Source organism: Schistosoma haematobium, chromosome ZW (genome assembly GCF_000699445.3).
Source record: "Schistosoma haematobium chromosome ZW, whole genome shotgun sequence".
NCBI classification, from domain to species: domain Eukaryota; kingdom Metazoa; phylum Platyhelminthes; class Trematoda; order Strigeidida; family Schistosomatidae; genus Schistosoma; species Schistosoma haematobium.
In genome coordinates, this window is record NC_067195.1 from 48,769,280 (window position 1) to 48,779,661 (window position 10,382).

A 10,382-nucleotide genomic window follows, 5' to 3' on the forward strand; every position below is an offset into this window, starting at 1 on the left:
AAATACACTGTATTACGGACAAACATTTTTACAAGTTACACAATTATTTCACACTTAACACTTTACAAACAAGAGCCCAAAGTAAGCACTAATTCAACCTATCTTATTTCGTGTTGTATCTGACACTAACCACATAAAAATGGCGGCAAATTGTATTGTTTGAAAACTAACGCAGATAAAATATTGCAAGTAGCTTTTTAATTGTGTAATATACAGAACACCTGTAATATATCGAATATATTCTGACTTACTTCCATCACTGTTAAATGACCCTGTAGTACCTAAATATGATACGAAACAATTCTGTGTAACTGAATCATTCATTAAATGATACGAAATGAGTAAATATTTAATTTCAAACCACAGTTTTGTACATAACAATCTAATTTTGACTTATTTTTATCAACGATAGTTGACTCAGCGGCAGCTAAACAGTATGAGAATTAATTCTACATAACTGTACAATTCATTGAATCGTATAAAATGAGTTTATTATATTGAGGTGTGTTATATCTAGATGCTTATATTCTTGATATACCATGTATAAGTTGAGCACTAGAACGCTAGAACCCTTCCAAGTCGCAATGAGAAGACAGAAGACTAGTGAAAGGAATGTTATTCCAAACAGTGTCGACGACAACCCTAGTCGAAAATACACTCACTTACATATTGATTGTACACACACTTTGATGATTAATAATTAGGATGAAGTCACATATATGGAAAATACTCAGTTATAAGAAATCGCATACTGAGCATAGTTCATGTCAATTGAATACAAGAATATCATATATTATACAGAATAAAATATCATACGAAAAAACAAAATCGAATACTATACTGAATAATCATCACATTGAATCAGAAAGGAAGTAATGTTGAACAAAGCTCATAACTATTAAACCAATCGAATTTCGACTTTTCTTTCCATCTTATCAATGTGAAATCAATCAATTTATAATGAATAAAATTGATATTTAAATACACTAAGATACATGTACGTCAATATTTCCACAGTGTAGCACTGAGTAATCATTTTCAAAGCTTTCCAATGAAAGTATCTTGATGAAATCAACAATGAATTACTAGATGTTTAAATACACTGTATTACGGACAAACATTTTTACAAGTTACACAATTATTTCACACTTAACACTTTACAAACAAGAGCCCAAAGTAAGCACTAATTCAACGTATCTTATTTCGTGTTGTATCTGACACTAACCACATAAAAATGGCGGCAAATTGTATTGTTTGAAAACTAACGCAGATAAAATATTCCAAGTAGCTTTTTTAATTGTGTAATATACAGAACACCTGTAATATATCGAATATATTCTGACTTACTTCCATCACTGTTAAATGACCCTGTAGTACCTAAATATGATACGAAACAATTCTGTGTAACTGAATCATTCATTAAATGATACGAAATGAGTAAATATTTAATTTCAAACCACAGTTTTGTACATAACAATCTAATATTGCACTTATTTTTATCAACGATAGTTGACTCAGCGGCAGCTAAACAGTATGAGAATTAATTCTACATAACTGTACAATTCATTGAATCGTATAAAATGAGTTTATTATATTGAGGTGTGTTATATCTAGATGCTTATATTCTTGATATACCATGTATAAGTTGAGCACTAGAACGCTAGAACCCTTCCAAGTCGCAATGAGAAGACAGAAGACTAGTGAAAGGAATGTTATTCCAAACAGTGTCGACGACAACCTAGTCGAAAATACACTCACTTACATATTGATTGTACACACACTTTGATGATTAATAATTAGGATGAAGTCACATATATGGAAAATACTCAGTTATAACAAATCGCATACTGAGCATAGCTCATGTCAATTGAATACAAGAATATCATATATTATACAGAATAAAATATCATACGAGAAAACAAAATCGAATACTATACTGAATAATCATCACATTGAATCAGAAAGGAAGTAATGTTGAACAAAGCTCATAACTATTAAACCAATCGAATTTCGACTTTTCTTTCCATCTTATCAATGTGAAATCAATCAATTTATAATGAATAAAATTGATATTTAAATACACTAAGATACATGTACGTCAATATTTCCACAGTGTAGCACTGAGTAATCATTTTCAAAGCTTTCCAATGAAAGTATCTTGATGAAATCAACAATGAATTACTAGATGTTTAAATACACTGTATTACGGACAAACATTTTTACAAGTTACACAATTATTTCACACTTAACACTTTACAAACAAGAGCCCAAAGTAAGCACTAATTCAACGTATCTTATTTCGTGTTGTATCTGACACTAACCACATAAAAATGGCGGCAAATTGTATTGTTTGAAAACTAACGCAGATAAAATATTGCAAGTAGCTTTTTTAATTGTGTAATATACAGAACACCTGTAATATATCGAATATATTCTGACTTACTTCCATCACTGTTAAATGACCCAGTAGTACCTAAATATGATACGAAACAATTCTGTGTAACTGAATCATTCATTAAATGATACGAAATGAGTAAATATTTAATTTCAAACGACAGTTTTGTACATAACAATCTAATTTTGACTTATTTTTATCAACGATAGTTGACTCAGCGGCAGCTAAACAGTATGAGAATTAATTCTACATAACTGTACAATTCATTGAATCGTATAAAATGAGTTTATTATATTGAGGTGTGTTATATCTAGATGCTTATATTCTTGATATACCATGTATAAATTGAGCACTAGAACGCTAGAACCCTTCCAAGTCGCAATGAGAAGACAGAAGACTAGTGAAAGGAATGTTATTCCAAACAGTGTCGACGACAACCCTAGTCGAAAATACACTCACTTACATATTGATTGTACACACACTTTGATGATTAATAATTAGGATGAAGTCACATATATGGAAAATACTCAGTTATAACAAATCGCATACTGAGCATAGCTCATGTCAATTGAATACAAGAATATCATATATTATACAGAATAAAATATCATACGAGAAAACAAAATCGAATACTATACTGAATAATCATCACATTGAATCAGAAAGGAAGTAATGTTGAACAAAGCTCATAACTATTAAACCAATCGAATTTCGACTTTTCTTTCCATCTTATCAATGTGAAATCAATCAATTTATAATGAATAAAATTGATATTTAAATACACTAAGATACATGTACGTCAATATTTCCACAGTGTAGCACTGAGTAATCATTTTCAAAGCTTTCCAATGAAAGTATCTTGATGAAATCAACAATGAATTACTAGATGTTTAAATACACTGTATTACGGACAAACATTTTTACAAGTTACACAATTATTTCACACTTAACACTTTACAAACAAGAGCCCAAAGTAAGCACTAATTCAACCTATCTTATTTCGTGTTGTATCTGACACTAACCACATAAAAATGGCGGCAAATTGTATTGTTTGAAAACTAACGCAGATAAAATATTGCAAGTAGCTTTTTTAATTGTGTAATATACAGAACACCTGTAATATATCGAATATATTCTGACTTACTTCCATCACTGTTAAATGACCCTGTAGTACCTAAATATGATACGAAACAATTCTGTGTAACTGAATCATTCATTAAATGATACGAAATGAGTAAATATTTAATTTCAAACCACAGTTTTGTACATAACAAGCTAATTTTGGACTTATTTTTATCAACGATAGTTGACTCAGCGGCAGCTAAACAGTATGATAATTAATTCTACATAACTGTACAATTCATTGAATCGTATAAAATGAGTTTATTATATTGAGGTGTGTTATATCTAGATGCTTATATTCTTGATATACCATGTATAACTTGAGCACTAGAACGCTAGAACCCTTCCAAGTCGCAATGAGAAGACAGAAGACTAGTGAAAGGAATGTTATTCCAAACAGTGTCGACGACAACCCTAGTCGAAAATACACTCACTTACATATTGATTGTACACACACTTTGATGATTAATAATTAGGATGAAGTCACATATATGGAAAATACTCAGTTATAACAAATCGCATACTGAGCATAGCTCATGTCAATTGAATACAAGAATATCATATATTATACAGAATAAAATATCATACGAGAAAACAAAATCGAATACTATACTGAATAATCATCACATTGAATCAGAAAGGAAGTAATGTTGAACAAAGCTCATAACTATTAAACCAATCGAATTTCGACTTTTCTTTCCATCTTATCAATGTGAAATCAATCAATTTATAATGAATAAAATTGATATTTAAATACACTAAGATACATGTACGTCAATATTTCTATTATCATGTGTTTTATTGAATATTGATTATATGATTATCCCTAGCCCTTTCGTAATATTTCATATACTACTTTATGTGAACCTTATTTATATGTCTTCACTTAGTACTTATATTGTAAATGTATATTACATATTAACTCTGTTTCAAATTCTATCAGAAAATATGTTCTTTATTACATTTACCACTCAATAAATTTCAGTTAGAATTTTTGTTGTATTTAATCGTATCTTTACATCTTAAGTTCAGATTACTTTCCAAATTGTAATTATATGTAAAAATATACCATCAACCTTATATTTCTTTCGAAACATTTAACAATAATCGAAGTCACATTTCACAGTTCATATTGTCGCTAAAATTATTAATAAACGGAATACACCCATTAAGACATTAAATAAGAAAGATTAGTTCAACGAAGAGTTCTCTTTTCAGTGAATTCATTTTCAAAGCTGTACAATCGCAAGTATATATACTTATTTTACAAGATGATAATAATCACAATAATACTGATAATAAACTTCTGTTAGACATGGTGACAGTAAGGTTAAATAAACATAGGTTTTAAAAAAAAGTTTTTTAGAAACAAGTAAAGTTCAATAATCGTTTGATTTCGATAGAACAATGAGAAGACGGAGTTGACATTTTTCAGACCAACTCCGTCTTCTCATTGTTCTATCGAAATCAAACGATTATTGAACTTTACTTGTTTCTAAAAAACTTTTTTTTAAAACCTATGTTTATTTAACCTTACTGTCACCATGTCTAACAGAAGTTTATTATCAGTATTATTGTGATTATTATCATCTTGTAAAATAAGTATATATACTTGCGATTGTACAGCTTTGAAAATGAATTCACTGAAAAGAGGACTCTTCGCTGAACTAATCTTTCTTATTTAAAATTATTATTATTAATAATGGTTTTATTCAATGTTCTATTTTTGGTTCAATATAGAATTTTCAGCTCAAAGTATTTCAGCAAGTTTCCTTTTCTTATTTCTTGATCAATCCTGACAAGATATATTGTATGGTCCCCAATTAAAAGCTAGCAGTTCAGACAATCAACATCTTAATAATGTACATTCTTTTTCCTGCATATTGCCAGCAACCACAATATCTCTGATTAAACCGTTTGTAACTTGTACAACGAAAAGTTGTACATTATTCAGAAACGCAACTGAATAGGTTATGCAATTAATAGCCATAATGATGTATTAAATCAAGAAAACTAGATAACTTGTTGAAATATCTGGACGACAGGGACAGGTAGCCCAGATGTTCAAGCAGGCCACCATAACGTCAAGTTTCAATAATGTGATATTAGCAGACAAATATTACGTTTCCAATACTTATTATCAAAATATATTAAAACTTACCAGAATAAATCTGTAAGCAATAAAATAATACTACTACTATAACGTAAACTTTCATGTTTTAAGTAAAGATAAGTAATAATGTTTTTTCTACTCTCTTTATATAGTATCTGTTTCGTACAATTTAATTTCAAAAGCTTCTAAACAACAGTTCATGTTTTCACATCAAGTGGTTACATCAAATTTTACGTTTACAATTACAAATGAAAAAGTTCCGTATATAATATTTTACAACTCTATTACTTATTCGTCATTACAAAAACAAACTCTCGCTCTCTCTACAAATTCTCATCGCAAATAATATGTTACCTTAAAACTTTCTTTTCAAGATATATTTTTATAAGTGCTTTTATTAATAAATATATGTATAATGAGAAAATCTCTAAAATTGTACATAAGTTATTCATCAAGGCAGTGTAGATTAGAAAAACATACAAATCATCCTGACATAAAATTATACACAAGCATGTTAATATTCTCACCTTTAAAAAGAATATTGTCCTGAAAATTTCCAGATTAATTTATCTGAATGGATTTCTGTAAACTGAAATTATAATCTTTATTATTTACAGAAGACTGCATAATAATGTTTGTGTTATAGTGGTGTTAGCAATGTAGTTCTTACTAAACCTGAACTACAAGATAAGTGAGTTTAATATTTTGTTCAGTTGTTATCTAAAATTCTCGAATAATAACTTCAAAACCATAGATAACAATACACAATGACAAAGGTTTCTTCCCTTTTGTCTAGCAAAGCATTCGCAAATGTAGGAAACAAGTAGATTTACTTCAATATTTATTTCTAAGCAACTTCAGCTTGAGCTTATTCAGATTTAGACATTTAATCGTATGCTATCCAACTGATAGAAATCCGTGGCCGCTAAAGGACTAGACAAACATGACATTAATCACTTCTCAGTCAATAATGCGTTGTGTATATCTTTGTCCTTCCACGGTGTGGGCATCAGGGAAGTGACTTCAGCTCTCATACCCATAACAGCACACGAAACCAAGTTATTCACAATCAAATCCTTCCTACACCTCCTAACAACTCTCTTATCTCCTCGACTAACCCTTCTCACGTCCCTTTATCACCTCGCGCCGCTAATACGAACGATTCGAGTACGCGGAACGTTACTCCTCGTCTCCTGAAACCACACTCTAAACTACATGAAGAAGCTTTTAACGTCCGAACATTGTGCCATAGAGAACAACAGGCTTCCTTAGCTAGGACTTTAAAATCTCGCGCCATTAATGTGTACTGAGTCTCCGAAACGCGCATAAAAGATCCAAGTAGCGTCATACATTTGACCTCTCCATATCAAAATAAAGAACCATCTCGATTCACGCTTCGTCTATCTGGAAGCCCTGGTGCTGCTTCCCGTGGCCTCGCTGTAGGTGTAGATATAGCATTGAGTCCTATGGTAGAACTAGCCCTCTTAGACTGGATTCCAGTAGACTCGGAAAGATAGAAACACTCGTCGTTGCCCTTTCGTCGTCTCTGCCTACTCTCCCATTGGCTGCAGCTCAGATGATAAAAAAGATGAGTTTTGTAGAAAGATTTACGACCTTCTCCAAAATGTTAGGCGCTCTGACATAGTAACAGCGGATGGTGACTTTAATGTTAAAGTAGGTAAACTAAGAGAGAAGGAAAGATACCTTGGTGGGGATTTAATGGTGTTGTGGCTCAAAGAACAGATACTGGCGACCGTCTGTTGCAGCTATGCTCAGATAACCGCCTCTTTCTTGCAAATACTAACTTTAAGCATAAGCAAAAGATCATTTGACATGGCAATCCTTGAATACGTCCTAACATTGGACCCAAATAGATCAGATTGCTATCAGCCACCGATGGAGGGGCTCGATAGAAGACTGCCACTCATTCTGGAGCACATGCTTAGATTTAAATCACGCTCTAGTGCGAGCACGTATTTGTCTATATCTTGCTGGACGTAGGAAAGACGCTGCAAGGAAACCCCTTAGGGTCCTACTTAATGATAACCAAGCTAAGAATATATTTCAGGAACAACTAGAAAAACAGTTAGTCAGCCGTGTGAGTGATGCCCATCCCGAGGAAGCTGTGGAAACAACATTGATGTCTGCAAGTAAGGTGAACCATAAGGTTAGGGAGAAACACTGGATCTCAGCAGCATCTACCGCACTGATAAATACTCGAAAAATCATCCCATCTGGCTCTGAACATGACAAAGAGCGAGTCAGCTTAAGCGCAGGCTGATAAGAAGCCTACGCAATGATCGTGAACAGTGGTGGGTAGCGAAAGCAAGAGAGATGGAAAAGGCAGCGGCAATGGGTAACAGTAGACAACTGTTCAAACTTGTCAAGGAAACCGGTATTAGGAACCCGACTGTTAGTGAAACTATCTCGGAAAAAGATGGACATATTATTCATTCTCAATCCAGGAGATTAAATCGATGGGCAGAACACTTTAGGAATCAGTTCAGCTGGTCTTCAACCACACTTCGGTTTCCCACGATCTCCAGTCGACCTGAATGCCAAGTTGATGTAAGTCCTCCAACTCTTTACGAAGTTGACAAAGCTGTAGGAAATCTGAAGCGAGGGACAGCAGCAGGCCCTGACAGGTTTACTCCTGAGATTTTTAAGGATGGTGGTTCAGTATTAACAGTGAGATTGACTGAGGTCTTAGGTAGAATTTGGGAACTGGACGTAATCTCATCTGACTGGTCTCAATCACTGATTGTGCCAGTCTATAAGAAAGGACAAAAGTCCTCTTGTGACAATCACAGAGGAATCAGTTTGACTAATATAGTGCCTAAAATATTAGCTTCAATAATACTTCGACGCCTAACTAGAGCTCGTGAAGAGCAGACTAGAGAAAACCAGGCTGGTTTTCGACCTGGACGTAGTTGTATAGACCAGATATTGACACTATGTCAGTTCCTAGAACATAGACACACATTCAGATGGCCCACAATGGTAGTATTTCTCGACCTGAAGGCGGCATTTGACTCTTTTGATTGTGAGGTTCTCTGATAATGTTTGTCACTGAAAGGAGTATAAAAGAAGTATATTAGCCTTGTAAAAGCTATCTACTCGAACACAACTGGTAGAGTGAGAGCTTATGGCGAACTGTCATCAGAATTGATTACCTCAAGTGGCGTTCGTCAGGGCTGTCCACTCTCTCCATTCTTGTTTAACTTTGTCGTTGACGTGCTTTTAGAGATAACACTTTCCACATCTGACTTTCCAGGGGTTGAACATTTTCCCGGAGACTCACTTGTTGACCTAGAGTATCCCGATGACATAGTTCTATTTGTTGAAGACGCCGACAAAATGCAGAGTCTTCTGACCACTATAAGCAACAATGCAGGCATGTTCGGCATGCGATTCTCCCCCTCGAAGTGTAAAATGTTGCTTCAGGACTGGGTTGCACTGACACCCCAACTAATGATAGGGAGTGAAGTAGTTGAGCGTGTTGACCGCTTCAATTATCTTGGGAGTCTTATCGACCCATGTGGTCAGGTGTGTGACGAAATCTCAGCACGGATAAAGAAGGCTCGACTAGCTTTTACCAACTTGTGTCACTTTTGGCGTAGGCGAGATATCCGTCTATCAACCAAAGGACGGGTTTACTGCGCAGCAGTTCGTTCCGTCCTACTTTATGGCAGTGAAACATGGCCGGTAAGAGTAGAGGATATTCGTGGGTTACTAGTATTTGATCATAGGTGCCTTCGAAATATTGCTCGTATATCCTGGGACCATCGAGTAAGTAACACAGTTGTTAGGAAACGGGTATTAGGTAAGGATGGCAAATCTATTTATGCACTAGTGAAACCTCATCAGTTGAGATGACTAGGACACGTATTACGTATGCCCAACCACCAACTGACCGGTCGTGCGATGTTTTATGATGTAGGAGTAGGTTGGAAGAAAGCTAGGGGCGACCAGACCAAAACATGGCACAAATCCATGAAGTCACTGACACGTGGACTCAGTCATGCTGGTAGATGTAGACTACCTGGTTGAGATTCGCGAGACGATAGCAACTGATGATTAGAGACCTAGAATGACATGGTTCAAAATCGTTTGCAATGGTGTGAGCAGGTGCATCCACTCTTTGAGTTCTCCCAAATTCTGATCTTCTGAATTCGTCATGTCCGTTTTTTTCTCCTTCAAAATTAATTTCACTGGATTATATTCCCTGAATAACATCTTCAAACACTAATCTTTCCGATTACTGATTACACTTTTACTACCTCTACCACTATGGGATTTGAATCGACAATTGTATCTGTGTGATAATGTGGTATGGTAACTTGAGCTGACGTACGTACGTACGTACGAAGTCCTACGTTTTGACTGACTGTATATCTTAGTCTGGCAGGAAGTCAGTTTCTGCCTAAACAGATCGGTCATCGCATCTCAGACTGTGAAGCTAGTTGATGAGGGTTCGAACATATCAGAGAACATTAGTTCCCTCATGATTATAGGTACACATTTTTGTGGACGCTACTCACAAGAATGCTTGTGAGTAGTATGTGACGATACGTGGCCTTGAAACTGTCACAGTCGTCAGACGGAGTAAAGAGTTTCAGTACATAAAACGCACGATTTAGGCAGAACACTTGATGACCATACGAGATGACAGTTTGAATTGCATAACACACCGCGAGATGCAAGTGTTTGGTCAAAGACTATGTATACGTGTTAGGTAAACTTTGTGATTTC